Source organism: Polyodon spathula, chromosome 6 (genome assembly GCF_017654505.1).
Source record: "Polyodon spathula isolate WHYD16114869_AA chromosome 6, ASM1765450v1, whole genome shotgun sequence".
In the NCBI taxonomy this organism is placed as follows: domain Eukaryota; kingdom Metazoa; phylum Chordata; class Actinopteri; order Acipenseriformes; family Polyodontidae; genus Polyodon; species Polyodon spathula.
The window spans coordinates 5,861,001-5,878,564 of NC_054539.1; positions in this window are offsets into that span (position 1 = coordinate 5,861,001).

The following is a 17,564-nucleotide window of genomic DNA, read 5'->3' on the forward strand; positions in this document are numbered from 1 at the left end:
TGGAACCGTGCCAACCAAAAGATGTTTGAAAATGGAAAGATTCCATACAAAAATTGAAATTAAAGCGTTCGGAAATATTTTAACACACGAGACCACTTTTTTATTTGTACTATTAACTTATTTTAAGGGAGACGATGCCCTGTTAACGAAGTGTTTACATTGCCTGTATTGTGTAGGGTGGTCAAACGTATTTCCAAATTTAAACGGACAATCGCAATTGATTTTCTTAATCTGTTTTTAATCGAATTTAAAGATATCTGAAACCATTAAAAAATAATAATAAAATAAAAATAAGCCTTTTAGCGCGCAAAAAAAGCGGCTCATCATCTAACTTTGAGTTTCAACAGTTAAAAAAAAAAAAGATTATGTTGAAATAACATCACAGTTGTTGTTAAATAGCCAATAGCTGACTTGGTTGTAAAATAAGTGCCTCTAAAAACAGCGTCTCCCACTGAAACTTTTAACCACCGGTCCAAACGGGACAGCCACTGAGCAGCTGCAGTCTGCGCTGAAAACGCGTAGCCGGCAACATCATTTTAAAAGGGGAATTAGCACAATTTGCTGAAAGCGTATCACTTATTCACAGCACTATAACCAAAATAGCACACTCGATATGTTGGCTGCCAATCAGAACATTTACATTTTTTGAGGCAGAAAGTTTTAGTGCATTCAGTTTATTGTACTGCGTTTTGTATGTGTAACACGCACGGTCTGCCAGTGGGGTCAGAGCAAGCCATGGGGGCGCATTAGGTTACTGTCGCTTTAAGGAATGAACCCTCTGGGCCCCGCCCCACACAAACGCGTAACGTTCTTCTTAGAGACGTCATTTTGGTGTGGTTCAGGGACTGAACAGTTAACGAATAACTCAGAGTCCTTGGGAGGCTGCGCGTCTCTACTTATTGCTTGCTTTTTCGTTTAAGGCATTTCACTGTACAAGGAGAGACGAGTCGATTTAAGATTTGCGATTGCTTTTTCACCGGTTTCAGTTAACATGAATAGAAAATAGATCAGACCCGTTGAAGTGGTTTTAGCCACCCCAGAAAAATGACTAATCACACTATACAAGAAAAAAATACATAAATCAGCTTTAATTAGTTTGTCACCCCAGAAAAGTGACTAATCATACTATTCATAGAAGATTACATGAAATCAGCTTTAATAAATACCAGAGCATTTTTGGTCATCCGATTCTGTATAATAGATTGAAATCAGTTCTAACTTCTAATGACGTAATGGTATTAGTAAAACCAGTAGGCTAAGACATATATATAACGATTATATTATTATTATATTAAAGTTAATATTATTATTATTATATTATTATTATTATTATTATTATTTTATTTTTATTTCACAACAAAGTTCACCTGTTTCAAAGTTTAAATAACCAGCAAACTAAATACATAATCTGCTTCAATATTTGACGTAGTTGTTATATTGCATTAATGTATCTTTACAAATACTGCATTTATTATTATTAGTATTAATGAAATTGGTAGTTTTTCCCATGATAGCAATGTTATCTATTGTATTATATGTGGGGGGAAAAAAGGTTTTGGCAACGAGACAAAGGTATGGTATAAAATCAGCCATTAACTGACTTTATGCAAGTAGTAACTCGGTGAGAACGTTGGACTTTAGCCAAGTAGTAACTCGGTCTCTTGCCCAAACATAGCCTATACAATTTCGTTGATATATATTATATATATATATATATATATATATATATAGTAAATATTATCATATATAATATATATTAAGTCAACACTTGTTAAACCATCTTTCTGTTCCAGGCCTTTTTTTGCGTTTCAACCCCAGATACCTTGCTGTACATTTTTTGCGCAATTGTTAAAGCTATAATTTCATTTCAATGTATTGTAGTGTTTCGCGCAAGAGGCAGAAAACAGACACGCTGGTTCCTTTTTCTAGTCCTTTTACTTTATTTGGATGCTCGCTCAGCACCCACACAGTCCTCAGCTCTGAACAGCAACACGAATACCGGAACCATGACAACTAGCGCCGCCTCTTATGCAGATCAGGGTACCAGAGCTTACATCCCATTGGTCCTACGCCGCACACTAGGAGCAATGGGCACAGACAAACAACCAATGGGGACAGACAAATAATAGCCAATCACAGGGGAGACACACAATAAGCACACGCAGGGCAGCAGGCTGACATACTAGAGGTGAATAAAGCAGCGGCGGTAAATCAAAGGGGCATTACAATTACAGCAGCAGTTACAGTACAAAAACACAAATATAGAGATCGTTACATTATGAAAGTTAGTACGCCCTTCCCCGAATAAATGCACTGAACTATGTACCTTATTATTACACAATTATCTTTTCAGGTACCTGTTTAGATTTTAACCCTCCTATTAGGTTTCGGGGTATATTTGACCCGACTCTATTTTCCAATTAGCTTAAAAGCTATTTTAATTTTAATTTTCTTTATAATATTGTATGACTTTTCCTAAGTTGGGGTCATGAACTTATACACAGAAAACAGAACCTTTGAGATGTTTTTTTTTTTTTTTTTTGTTTGGGGGGACAGGGTGGGGTCACTGTGACCCATGGCATTTATCTATGTAGATTTGTGTGCAGGAATAAAACAAACTTATTTAATTTGTTATTATTAAACAAACTATTTAATTTGTTATTATAGTTGATTATTATCTCTCTGGAGATATTTATAAAAAAAAAAAAAAAAAAAAAAAAAAAAAAAACATATCTCTACAAGGCAGAGCCTAATGTTTTTCTGTCAGTATTGCAACAGCATCTCACTGGTAAAGACATTCCAAAATGAGGAGCTAACAGGTTGGCATTCAAAAAAGTTTTATCACAGCTCCTGGACTAAGAGAGCATAAAAGAGTAAAACCTTTGCATATAAAAACATTTAATCAATTTAAGGCTGTTTAAATTAGTATGAACTTGCACCGGGTCAATATGACCCAAAACATAACAGATGTACCTAAATTCTGAACATAATAGGAGTGTTAGATATGCACTATTCAAACTTGTGCCCAATTACAGATCAATTACTGTGTGTTAAATTGGCACGACTAAAAACAATAGAACGAGGAGGATCTGCAAGTCCTATCTCCTGTTACAAATCGCTTGTCTCATTTTTTATTCATTGTGCTTTGAGCATACCAGTAATCCCTTCAGGCATGGCGTCTACACCTGTCATATTCTAATCAGCCGCTAACAAAAGCACCTCTGTACGAATGGGTGTTTTGTTTCTATTATTGTGTGCCTGGTGGTCATGCACTGGCACCATCAACATCTTGGAGCTTCATCCTCAATGCCGCCATGCAACTGTGTGCTGGTTTTTTTTTTTTTTTTGGTTTTTTTTTTTGTGATGTGGTCCAACCTACTCTGTATTCCGAGCTTCCAAACATGTGTAGACTGTACTGCATGGCACTGTAGACCCCAAGAGTAGCAAAACAAATTATTGTATGATTTACAGAAAATAAAGTGTTATAAAAATTTCAAATGTCTTGTCACATCCAACCTCACCATACATACTTTTACCATGTGCATAAGTTTATATGGAAAAAGTATATTATAAAATTGACAGAAATTCTAATATCCACAAAACCAAAAGATGCATAAACATGTACAAATATTCTAGTTACTGCAGTGCACATAGAAAAAAAATGCAGGAAAACCACTAAGATTTGTTTTAACAGAAATGTACCTTTTTAATTGAGGATTCTGAGCAGCGAATTCCATGATACAGCTTTCAATGGTGAAATAAGTCAGATGTTGCTACCTAGAAAAGTAAACCACCATGATAACCTGCATAAAAAGATGATTCCTTTATGGAACTGAAATCAGACACTTGAAGGATGTGACCATTTACAATGCTGTAATAACATAGGTTCCATCTAGATCGATGTTCCTCAGAGACTCCTTTGCTACCTCTGATTTTACTGTATGTGTGTATATATTTCATATGTGTGTGTGTATATCATATATATATATACCATATGCATAAATTTACTATTATAACATCCTAATTTTATTATATTTATTATTGGTTTGTGTGACTTGGATAACTATACATATATATTATCACCGAGCGGGACACTGAAAATCTTTCTGGGTGTACCCGACCACGGACCAAAAGTGCTTTAAACCTCTTTGTTACTAGGTCTACCAATTATTTTTCGATGCGGTCAAAAGCACGACTTAGACTTTAATGACAGATATTAGGTCACCAATTTTCGTCGATGGACTGACACACAGGAAATTTTTTGTTAATTAAAAAAAAAAAAAAAGAAAAAACGCTATTGTGAAGATACAAAAATAAATAAAATGCAGGTGAAATTCTATACTAGGGGTTAACATTAGAAGCTAGACACCCAAACTGTGCTTTGGCTGACCCCATTAAAACTAACCACCTGCAATGTAATTAGTCGTGTTCATAAAACACCTGGGAATGCAGTTTTATACAGCCAAGTGGGAGGTCTGTTTGGTGTTGAAACCACATGAACATCTCACATTTTCCAAGGGCTGCTTTCAATTAAATTCCTCTGAAACTCAAAGTGAATCCCTCGGAAAGCTTTTTTTTTTTTTTTTTTTTTTAATGGAGTGGATTAATTATAAAACACCATTGGTCACTAAGAGGAAAAATGTACACTGCTAGCCTTTGTATTAAATGTAATGGGGCAATGAGAACCTTAAGAACTTTATCCATCCGTCCACAAATACTGATCTAAAAATCAGTTCAAATATAGTTCTTGTCGCTGTATAAATACAGATTAAAAGGAAGCTGTAATGTTTGTTGCTGATCTGTTCTCAGCATCATTAATGACACTTTCCTGTAAGAACAGAGCTGGTATGAATGGGTTGCCATGGTGAATAACCACGATCAGTATCCACCGCTAATCTAAAATCATAGGAATAAAAACTTGTTACATACAAGTTGTAATTGGTGAATAATTTCAACAAGATACAGAAATGAGGATTGGTGTGGGACCCATAATTGTGATACTAATAAGAAATAAACTACACACGTTGTAATGGCAGATAGGTCATTTGCCTCAATAAAGTTAAACCCTGAGCTTAAAAACAGACAATCACATCAAAACTCGAATTTCTGACAGGTTGAATCTGGTCCTCTAAATTGTCGGTTGCTTTTAAGAACCCGATTGAACAACTACTCAATTTCTTGTGTAGCCTAAGGGATAAAAAAGGTTCTATTTTTCAATACAAAGAAAAATAAAAAGGTCACATTGAACTTTTAATGAACTTGTTTCAGTTTATTTGAGGCAGTACAAGATTAGTGCTAATCAGGGTCTGTGTACCAGCTGAAATCGCCAAACCTAACAGAGGAGACGGGTGTTACTTTCTATTAATTTAAAGCTGTAGATCCAAGACATCTTGCTGTTCACTTAACCTGAGACTTCATTACTTTACTAAGATTTTACATGTGGTTTCATTTCTGTCAATACTCTCTTATTATTATAATATTCTCATAGATCGAGATTTTTTAGAAACCTTCAGACTGAAATTTTTTATTTATTTATTTATTTTAATGGAGTGATGTGCTATAAATGCAAAAATAAGCCATTCTACAGTAAGGTAGCCAAATGGTAGTTGTTAAATGACGTCGATATTCACATTATTAACAAGGTTATATTCATGGTGATCATTTCTCTAAACCCCGTTAACATTCACTTCAATTTTATTTTTATAACAATCTCCAAATTATGAAAGTGCAAATATTATACAGCAAACTGTTGGCATAATAATTATTATATTAACTACTTATTTTTTAATATCACCATTATTGTGTTGTTAAGATTTCAACTAATCTTAAGAATTCAGATGAGAACATACATATATTTTACATATATACTGTACAAAGGAAACAAAAAAGAAAACTGTTAATCTTCTAGTCTTGCTGAGCTATCTGGAAACAGTGCTTTCATTTTGTTTTAAAATAACCTCTTTAAACATTGTTTTTTTAATTAAGGCATGTCGTGCAGCACTTCATAATGGCATCCCTGAAAAAAAAAAAACACAAGAAAACAAGCATATTGGCTGGGAGTTCATACAGTTTTGGTATACAGGCAGGGCTTTGATTGCTACCTCACCTCTCCAGCAATTAAGAGCAAATATTTGTGTTTCTTTTGAAATATATAAAAGAATGCACTGGTGGGGCAGATATTAATACAACCACTATAAATAACACTATGTAACACAATTTTTGTTCCTGGGTAGTAAGTGTTATTTCCTAATTGCTTATGCCTCAAATGTATAGAAAATGGCTATTATTCCCCACAAACCTTGCTTTTGTGACCAGGACAGCGATATTTCAAAATATCACTATTTCCAATGGGAAAACAGGCAAATGTGTGTCTTTTCGTTCACATAAAGTCAGAAAAAAACAACATATGAATCCAAATTAACATGTATTTATACTAAAGTAATACAAAAATGACTACAAAAGATTTAGAAGTGAGTAGTTTTTCGAGATTTACGATTATACTGTAAATACATGCTAGTCACATGCTAAATTTAAAATGTTTACCGTACATTATGAGTTTACTTCCTTTTATTAAAATGCACTGCAATACAGAAATGCCTACAGCATATAAAAAATATGCTTCACAGATCTGTCAAATGCACCCAGCCCACCAGATTAGCAAATTGTTCTAAATATAGAAGCAGAAGCATGACTATTTAAAGAAATTAAGAAAGAAAAGATTACCAGGACACACTGAACTTACCTTGCAAATGGAATGTAGGAAAGGCTGTACCTATATATATATATATATATATATATATATATATATATATATATATATATATATATATATATATATATATATATATTGTAATGAAGTGTGGGGCATTGTGGTCGAGGGCCGATATTTTGGCCACGGATTTTGCACAGTTTGTACCCACTTTAAGGAAATGTAGTCCTGCCGATCTGGCGCAGCAGGACTTCAATTCCCAGGAGGCCATGTTAGATGGCATACTTAGACAAGGTGATTGTGTAATTGATTGAACAGCTGCCATCAGTTAAACAATTGGGAGCCTTTTAAAAAGGGCAGGGTCAACCTGTTGGTTGAGGAGAGTTGGAGAATTGGAGAGTTGGAAAGTGAGTGAGAGAGTGAGCTGGAAAAGAGTCCTGGTATTTGGAGCCGGTAAGCAGCTTAGCTGCCCGGACAGTTAGTTAGGGAATCTTTCTGTTATAGTTAGTACTCTATTAAGGAGTTAGGCTTTTGTTTGTTTATTTTGGGTGTTTTGAAGTATTGTAAATAATAAACACACAGGTACCATCCTGTTTAACTTGCATTCCTGGAAGTTTGACTTTCTTTTTTTTTGCTAGAGGACAGTGTAAAAGGTCTGGAGAAGTGACAAACACACCAAGCCTTTCCAGAGTTGTCACAATATATATATATATATATATATATATATATATATATATATATATATATATATATATATATATATATATATATTCAGTACACAAATGAAATGTGAATTTGTATAAATTCTTGTTTAAGAAAAAAAATCAATATTTTTAATGGCATTCTGGTACCTTCAGATTTAGGACTGTGGCAGTGGCGCAGCGAAATACCAAAGATGCAGTTGAGAAACGAGCTCCTTAGCGAATTGTACAAGTAGTATATTAGTTAAAATAGTTTGAGCTAGATGTGATGCAATTAGAAAAGTGTAACTTTTGGACAGTGTTTTAGAAGAAACACAACTATAAGATGTATTCAACTTCAGAATGCAAGATACAATAAAAATAAAAAAAAATCAATTGTCACCACTTGGATCAAGGAGCATGACTGATGTATACAAAATGGAAAATAAATTAATAAATAACACATTCCCGATGTGCTCCACAATGCCCATTATGTATCAGGGAAGCACTTCACTATCTTACTGCTGTTGCTGCAACTGATTTAAGAGAGGAGAGTTTCACAATAGGTGACCCAGAAAATGTAACAAGAGCCAGTCTCTCACAGCCCACACGTTCCCATTGAGAATGGTGCAGGTGGTTGCTACAACAGTCCTGGTAGTGCTGCAATGAATCTTACCGGAACACAGCAGTGACTCACTGAGGAAATTAGCGGCTCACATTAAACAGACAGCAATTGCACAGGCAATAAATCTTGGTGAACAAGCATGTGCCCGTTGCTTTTGCAACAGCCTGGAATTTTTGTGGGCTATTCCAATCAGATCACATGGCGGAACAGTGAAAGTGGTGGCTATGGTACCATCAACATTTGTGCAACAGAGGAGTCATGGATTTAGAAATACTAAAAGTTTGAAGATATTGAAAAATACTTCCTACTCTAGACATTTGTCATTGTTATAAATCTGCAAAAAATAAATAAAATACAATCAATCAATTAAATGTATTTTCTATAGCTGCTTTCATGCAAAGGCATCCCAAAGCGCTTCACAGTAAAAACATCAACACTAAAACATTCAAAATAAGTACTTCACCACAAAAAAAAAAAGAGAACAGTTGAATATTAGAGTAACTGAAAATGCATGTGATTGAAGGGGTTTGGTGACACAAAATTACATTCTTTTACCAACAAACATCTGCATTGCTCCATGTAGACAGGTGTAAAAACCAGCCATCACTGGATCTCATTTAAATCTTAGGCTCTTCTCAGCTTTTACACTGGCCCCTCAGTTGCAGGGAAGATTAATAATAACAGGATGAATTGTGAATTGACAGGATTTACTATTAAAGTGGGGACCTCTACACCTTGTTGAAAACAAAACATTCTGAAGACTCAAGTGCTTGATAAGAGATGTTTGGGTTACCAGAACCCTGCTAAACAAAGGACTCCATGTCTATTTAAATTAGACCCACCATTTTTAATCCTCCTTCATGTGTACTTATTTATTTTTAACATCTGCAGTACTATGGAGTTGTGTGTCTTATTACAAGGAAATTTTCTAAAATAAATAAAAATCACTGCAGTTCCCTACAATTTCAGAGCCGTGTATGAAAAAACCCACTTGCTAATACTGAAATATTTAGGGCTTAGGTTGGATAGTTTGGGACGCACCTTCATTTGGAATCTCAAAAAAGGGACAGATAACACAAATGTGTACTCAAGCTTTACACCATACATCTTTAACTTGACACACATCTTGTACATCATGAGGCTAAGGCAAGCAGCAGTGAGAATTCCTTCAAAATCAGGAAACACATTATCCTCAGAGTCTAGGGAGAACCCTGAAAACTTGTTTTCTTGTCCTTGTTAATACTGGCCTCCTGTGAATTAATTTGGTCCACATCAATAACTGCTCCGTTACTGAGGGCTTGACATTAAGTTTGAAAAAATAATACAAACAAACAAATAAATAAATAAATAAAATTTCTTACCATGCCATTGCCAAAAACTGCAATATACAGAAAATAATGGCCAGTTCTTTTTTATGCCACCAGAAGAAAAAAGGTATTTGCGAATACAATTCAAGGCTAGCTCCAAAAAGATTATAACAAATACCGTACTACTTCAATTTGGCGCCACCCTCGTATTAGACGCCCTCGTATTGATGCCGCAGTCATATTTCAGCTTTATAATAGAGGCTGTCCTCGAATAAACGGCGCTATCAATAAAGAAACATTAAGGGATTTTTTTCTCCCCCTACTAAAAAAAAACAAAAAAAAAAACACAGTAAACAAATAAACACGCAACACTGACTACGGACCATGCCTACAGAAAGTCTACACCCCCTTGAACTTTTTTCACATTTTGTTGTATCAGTGCCTCAGAGTTTCATGCATTTATGAGGATTTTTTTTCCCACATATCTACACACCATACCCCACACTGTTAAGGGGAAAAAAGTTTTTATTGAGAAAAAATTATATATTAAATACAAAACTGAAAAGATCATAACTTAATACTTATAGTTAATAAGTTAATACTTGGTGGAAGCACCTTTGGCAGCAATTACAGCTGTTAGTCTGTTTGGATAGGTCTCTACCAACTTCGCACACCTAGATTTGGCAATATTTGACCATTCTTTACAAAACTGTTCAAGCTCTGTCAAGTTCCTTGGGGAGCGTTGATGGACAGCAATCCTCAAGTCATGCCACAAATTTTCGATTGGATTTAGGTCGGTGCTCTGACTGGGCCATTCAAGGACATTTACCTTTTTGTTCCTCAGCCAGAGGGCAGCAGGTTTTCCTCAAGGATTTCTCTGTACTTTGCTCCATTCATTTTTCCTTCTATCCTGACAAGTGCCCCAGTCCCTGTCGATGAGTAGGGATGGTATTCTTTGGGTGATGCGCTATGTTGGGTTTGCGCCAAACATAACGCTTTGCATTTAGGCCAAAAGTTCAATTTTAGTTTCATCAGACCACAAAAACTTTTTTGCATACTTCAAATGGGATTCAAGTTGGGCTTTCTTGAGTAATGGCTTCATTCTTGCCACCTTACCGTACAGGCCAGATTTGTGGAGTGCTTGGGATATTGTTGTCACTTGCACACTTTGACCAGTCTTGGATATAAAAGCCTGTAGCTCTTGCAAAGTTGCCACTGGCCTCTAGGTAGCCTCTCTGATCAGTCTCCTTCTTCCTCGGTCATCCAGTTTGGCCTGATCTAGGCAGGGTATTGGTGGTACCACACACCTTCCATTTCTTAATAAATTGTCTTGACTGTGCTCCAAGCGATATTCAAGACCTGTGCACACACATAGTAAGCACATTTTATTTTATGGTAGCACAGTTCTGAATGAAAATGCAAGATAAACTACGTACAGAATGACAGTCCTTCTGAAGTTCTTGTAGGTGTTTTTTTTGTTTTGTTTTTAGTTCAATTGTAATTCCCGTACTCAATCCAATTTAAAACAATGTGCTTACTATCTATGAGAAGATTTAGTTTAGGGTTTCTCTTGCAGAAAAATTCCAAATAAGCAAGTTACAGTGAGAAAAAAAATAAGAGTAGGATATATTGTAGTTTTTACAGAAATCTAACTGATATTCTGAGGTAATTTTTGGTGCAGAAACATCTACGTCACACTCATGGATTTAACTGCCACACCAGCATTGTCCAACCCCCTAACAACAAATACACAGGCCTGATTCGCTGGTACGGTACTCCCCTGACCTTCCAACTCCCCCCTAATAGGCTCTCAAATTGAAGTAATACATTACATGTTATTTACTCTTGATATAAATGAAAACACCAGTATTATCACCACTGCATTACAGGACTTGGCACGAAACACTTGCTACAGGTCATGATTATCTTTAAACAAATCTCAAGCGTTACAGTTATAGGTCAGCAAAACCTTACAATAAATACAGGTGTGTTTTTCAATGTAAACTAACATGAAGATGACTGGTGCTACAGCAATTTTGAGAGGATACATTTTTTATTTATTTAAACAATATGTGCAACATTATAAAACAAGGCTGTCCTTCATGGCGGAGGTTTGACTACACACACCGCAGGCACAAACAGTGCATCATGTGATTATGCAAATGAGTAACATAATGGGTTTCTGACTTTATAAAAAGTACATATTTGAAAACTTCCTTGTCATGCTAGGAAGGGACTTTGCTCTTGGACTGGACACTGGCCCAACACTACCAGGCATTGAAAGCCAATCTTATTTGCACAGCACTTTTCTTTACCTGCATTGATAACAAGGAATGATTTATTTGACCGTTTAACCACGTGCTTTACACTCACACACGTAACATAACTGCAATTGCCAATGTCCTGGTACACTGTGTTCATCAGCAGGCATTGTTTTCAAGTGCCTGCAGCAGGACCATTGTTACCAGTGCTGCAGTGCTTTACCGTTTCTCTGAATTGTAACCTTATCACAGCGTTCATTTTATATTCCAATTTGAAAAGGATCTGCAGTGCATTCAATTTAAAAAGAATGTAGCACTCAACACTTCTACATGAAGCACATGAAGCCTTCGGTCCAAATAGACCCTGTTGCAAACTTCTGATATGTTGTAGAAAACAAATGCTGTAGAATACCCCACCCCCCGAAAAAAAAAAAAACACACACTCACTTATTCATGTATTCTTGGTTTGTTTTCTATGCTGTAGAGATCACATATCTTTACAGCAAGCAGGTTAGTGAACACCTCCCCCCCCCTCCCCTAGGTATGGCTTTGTTTGTATTTTGTTTAAAACATCACAAGAGAAGTAATTTTGCATGACAGTCTAACAACAACAACGTGCTGATGCGTCAGCAGCGTCCCTTACTTGAGTATTTTATTTTGATATTGCATAACTGTGTGAAATCCAACAATGAAAAACAATAAACAAGTCATACTTTATTATTTCAATTAAAATGCATTGCATCTATAAAGTCGTATATTCCCTGCTGTTCAGTGTTTACAGAACAGTTTATTCATTCTGCACCAGCCTCTCCAACCTTGGGACAGGGGAGCCACATCCTCAATTTGGTAAATCTCGGGACAAGACCAGTAGAATTGTCTGCTACTCAGAAATGTCTCAATTAAAATGAGTGCCCAGTACAAATCTGTCCAAAGATGTGAGCATATCATCAATACTGTCTCTCTCCGCAGAAAGTATGCACAATTAATACAATCATTAAAAGAAAAAACACGTAGTAAAATATAGTGATCTGTGGGAACAGGGCTTAACCACTGCTACGAATTACGGATTCTACATTCAGAGGAGTCTCTCTGCGGTCCCGTTTGTGCTCATAAGAACATAAGAAAGTTTACAAACGAGAGGAGGAAATAGGGCCCATCTTGCTCGTTTGGTTGTTAGTAGCTTATTGATCCCAGAATCTCATCAAGCAGCTTCTTGAAAGATCCCAGGGTGTCAGCTTCAACAACATTACTGGGGAGTTGATTCCAGACCCTCACGATTCTCTGTGTAAAAAAGTGCCTCCTATTTTCTGTTCTGAATGCCCCTTTGTCTAATCTCCACTTGTGACCCCTGGTCCTTGTTTCTTTTTTCAGGCTGAAAAAGTCCCTTGGGTCGACACTGTCAATACCTTTTAGAATTTTGAATGCTTGAATTAGGTCGCCACGTAGTCTTCCTTGTTCAAAACTGAACAGATTCAATTCTTTTAGCCTGTCTGCATATGACATGCCTTTTAAACCCGGAATAATTCTGGTCGCTCTTCTTTGCACTCTTTCTAGAGCAGCAATATCTTTTTTATAGCGAGGTGACCAGAACTGAACACAATATTCAAGATGAGGTCGTATTAATGCATTGTACAGTTTTAACATTACTTCCCTTGATTGAAATTCAACTCTTTTCACAATGTATCCGAGCATCTTGTTAGCCTTTTTTATAGCTTCCCCACATTGTCTAGATGAAGACATTTCTGAGTCAACAAAAACTCCTAGGTCTTATTCATAGATAATGAATAAGATATTTCAGTATCTCCCATATGATATTTATGATGCACATTTTTATTTCCTGCGTGCAGTACCTTACACTTTTCTCATGGCTCTGCTTCTGTTGCTCCTCCAGGTCTCTGTGTGTATTTTTCCAGTTTTAATATGCTTTGTACCAACTAACTGTATGTAACTAAATAAAATTAGAACATTTAGAAAGTATGGCATTAGCAGCAAGACATATATCTTGTGAGAAAGCTGTTCTCAATACCACTCATTTGCCCCTTTAATAACACAGACCCGAGACTGACAGTTAAGCGCGTTTACGCGTACTTTTAATAATACAAAAATAACCCCAAAAAAATCCTAACTCCTTTTCGAAGCAATGTCTAAACATTTACAAAAAAAATTCCCTAAACAAACCAAACTGGACAGCTAAGCCATTTGCAGTAACAAAAAAAAAAAAAAATTCCACACACATTGTTTTACACAGTACTCACTATTGACTGCTCGGCCGCAGGGCACACACCTTCCTGCTTCCTTCTACCCGGCAATCATGAATGAATTTGCTGTGGGGTTTATATTCCTACCAAAACAGGTGTAGGCAGCTGCCGCTGATTTACAATAACCGCCACCCCTCCACCCCTCCACCCCTCAGGCCGGGACCGAGAACCGTCGAAGAGGGAACCCGATGGTTTCACCTGGGCGACCAACGCGTAGGCCGGTGACATGGAGGGTGTAGCGACAGGCAGAGGTCTGAACCACGAGACTGGTGCAGCGACATCAGGACACCCAGGGGAAACACAGCGGGAGGATGGGGGAACGCCACTGACTTCTCACCCCTGACCCTGGGTTTCAGGGGGAGAAGAGTAAGGGACCAGGTCAGCAGCTTTCCTTGGCAGTACATCAACCTGGACACTGGGTCGAGCACAGGGAATTCAGGGCATTCTGGCAGGGTGTCAACGAGCACAGGGCAAGGGACCATTTCTAGTGGTGGAGGTTGGGGCTGAGGTGGAGGTACCCTCTTCACCTCCTCCCCCTTGTCTGCTGCTTGTCCCTCTTGTGCTGGAGACAGCTGGGCTTCTCTTACCAGCTTCACCTCCAACATCTGGAGCAGCAGCTCCAGCTCTGTAGGCTCTGGTTCCAGCAGGCCGCTCTCCTCCCTCCATTTCCTTTAATCTCTAGCTGCCATTCCGTATTTTTATTTATTCTTTTTATTAGAGCTTCCATTTTCTCTTCTGCGTCTTTAGGGGTGCCCAAACACTCTGCCGCCATATGTGAGAAAGCTGCTCTCACTGCCATTCGTTTGCCCCTTTAACAGCGTAGACTCGACACAGAGACTCACAGCTAAGCGCATGTACGTGCACTTTTAATAATACAAAAATAAACTAAACAAAATTCTAACTCTTTTTCGGAGCACTGAATAAACATTTACAAAAAAAAAAAACCTAAAACTAACCAAACTGGATGGCTAAGCCATTTACCAGAAACACAAAAAACACACACACACACACACACACATTGTTTTACACAGTACTCACTATTGACTGCTCGGCCGCAGAGCACACACCTTCCTGCTTCCTTTTACTCAGCAATCACGAATGAATTCGTTGTAGGGTTTATAGTCCCCACCAAAACAGGTATATATACACACACAGTACCGTAAAAAAGTACTTGCCCAGTCTGATTTTCTGCATTTTTGCATATTTTTGACAATGTTATCACTGTAACCAAAATCTAATATTAGATTAAAGGGATCTTTAGTGAACAAATACCACAAAACGTTGATACTTATTTCATTTAGTTATTAAAGAAAGTTATGCAACACCCAATGCCCCCGTGTCAAAAAGTAATCGCCCCCTTAGACTCAATAACTGGTTACGCCACCTTTAGCAGCAATAACTGCAACCAAACGCTTCCTATAGTTATTGATCAGTCTCTCACAGCGCGGTGGAAGAATTTTGGCCCACTCCTTCATGCAGAACTGCTTCAACTCAGTGACATTTGGGGGGTTTTGAACATAAACTACTCGTTTCAGGTCCTGCCACAACATCTCAATGGGGTTTAGGTCAGGACTTTGACTAGGCCATTCCAAAACTTTAAATTTCTTGTTCTTCAACCATTCTGGTGTAGACTTGCTTGTGTGTTTCGGATCATTGTCTTGCTGCATGACCCAGCTGAGCTTCAGCCACGGATGGATGGTCTGACATTCTCTTGTAGAATTCAGAGCAGAATTCATGGTTCCTTCAACGATGGCAAGTTGTCCAGGTCATCCCCAAATCATGACACTATTTCTTGCTGTGGAGTGCAGTTTTTAGTTTTTGACAGACATAACGGGGCCCATGTTGGCCAAAAAGTTCCACTTTTGACTCATCTGTCCATAGAACATTATCCAGAACTCTTGAGGATCATCCAGGTGCTTTTTGGCAAACTTGAGACAAGCATTCATGTTCTTCTTAGTGAGAGGTGGTTTCTGCCTTGCTACTCTGCCATGAATCCCATTTTTGCCCAGTGTCTTTCTGATGGTGGAGTCATGAACACTGACCTTAGCCAGGGCTAGAGAGGTCTGCAAATCCCTGGATGTTGTTCTGGGTTCTTTGTGACTTCCTGAATGATTTTACGCCTTGCTCTTGGAGAGATTTTGGCAGGACGGCCATTCCCGGAAAGACTCACTACTGTTCCAAACTTTCTCCATTTAGACAATATGACTCTGACTGTGGTTTGGTGGAGCCCCCGAGCCTTAGAAGTGGCTTTGTAACCCTTTCCAGACTGATAGGCATCAACAACTTTTTTTCCGGAGGTCAGGAATTTCTTTTGATCGTGTGTGATGTGCCTCTAGAACCTGTGTGCTGACAACTTCAGTCTGATGGTAAAGGCCAAAGTTAGTCAGATTTATATTAGGCAAGGCTGGCCCAAATCAGACCTGACTGTTAACCAAAGTATTCAAACAGCTGACCATAATTATTCCTTTAATTGTGTTGAGTTAACTAGGGGGGCAACAACTTTTTCACACCTGAAGATTGCATGTTTGACTACCTTGTACACCAAACAAATGAAAGAATCACCAAACTTTGGTGTCATTTTTTCTCTCAGACTCCCTCTACATACTACTACAACCCACAAAAAGATCTGACGAAATTCAATGTGAAAAATGTAGAAAATCAGACAGGGGGCAAATACTTTTTCACGGCACGGTACATTACATACAACTCTATATGGCGCCACTGCCATGTATGAAGCAGGGTATCTAAGCAGTGGGCTCATACCTCTAGTGGCTGTAATGCTTCAGTAAAATATGTAGTGAATATCTTGTGTACAAGACATTGTAAGAGAAGTGCTATGGTGGAACATGTTTGAAACATACAAAATATACACTAACACTAATAATTTTAATTTAAAAAAACCCTCCAGCTTGTGTTAACTAGAAGCAAAGCGCTGTACAGTGGAAGCTGCATTGAAAGAAATGTCTGAAAACCCCTCTGCTGTTTGGGATTTTATTGTTAAATGCCCAGATGACCAAAAAAATAATTTGAATGCAAACTGTGCAACCGACTCGTATCATGGAGGCATAACCAATCTCTGGGTTCACTTGTCAAGCGTAAGTTCATATTATTATTAATATTAATATTTTTAGTAGTAGTAAAATGTGACTGATAGCCTACTTGGAAAGGTGACTGTTAAAGCTTTGTTCATTGCAGTTGGTGCTTCTGCAATGCAAGCTTACTGTATATATATATCGGAAGGCCCACTCAATTCACAATAAAAACATTTAAAAAAAAACATTTCTTCACATAAAACAGCCCAACGCCAAACCCCTCCATTAATCCTCCTTGATATTATCTAACCGAGGAAAACAAAACAAACATGGAGCATGGAGCGTAAACACTTAGAAGCGTATCCAGAGAAAAGCACACAGACCTCAAGCAAGTTGGGTCTGGTTACTAGGATCAATAGTTCATTGTATTGGCCCAAGGCCAAAGAAACCAAACCACCAGGTATACAGTAACTGTGACTCATGACTGGCTGACTGACCTGCAAACAAGAAGTGGGATTTGGAAAGGTGAAGGCCCTTTTAAAATAGATCTTCTCCCCTATCAACCTCCCTTTTATTACTGGCTACTTCCTTATTGCAACACTGCAAAATGATTCAGGATTAATGAGAAAAACAAAACAAAAAACAAAGGTGTCTTTCACTGAGCTACAGCAGAACTGAGACAGCTTGAAACA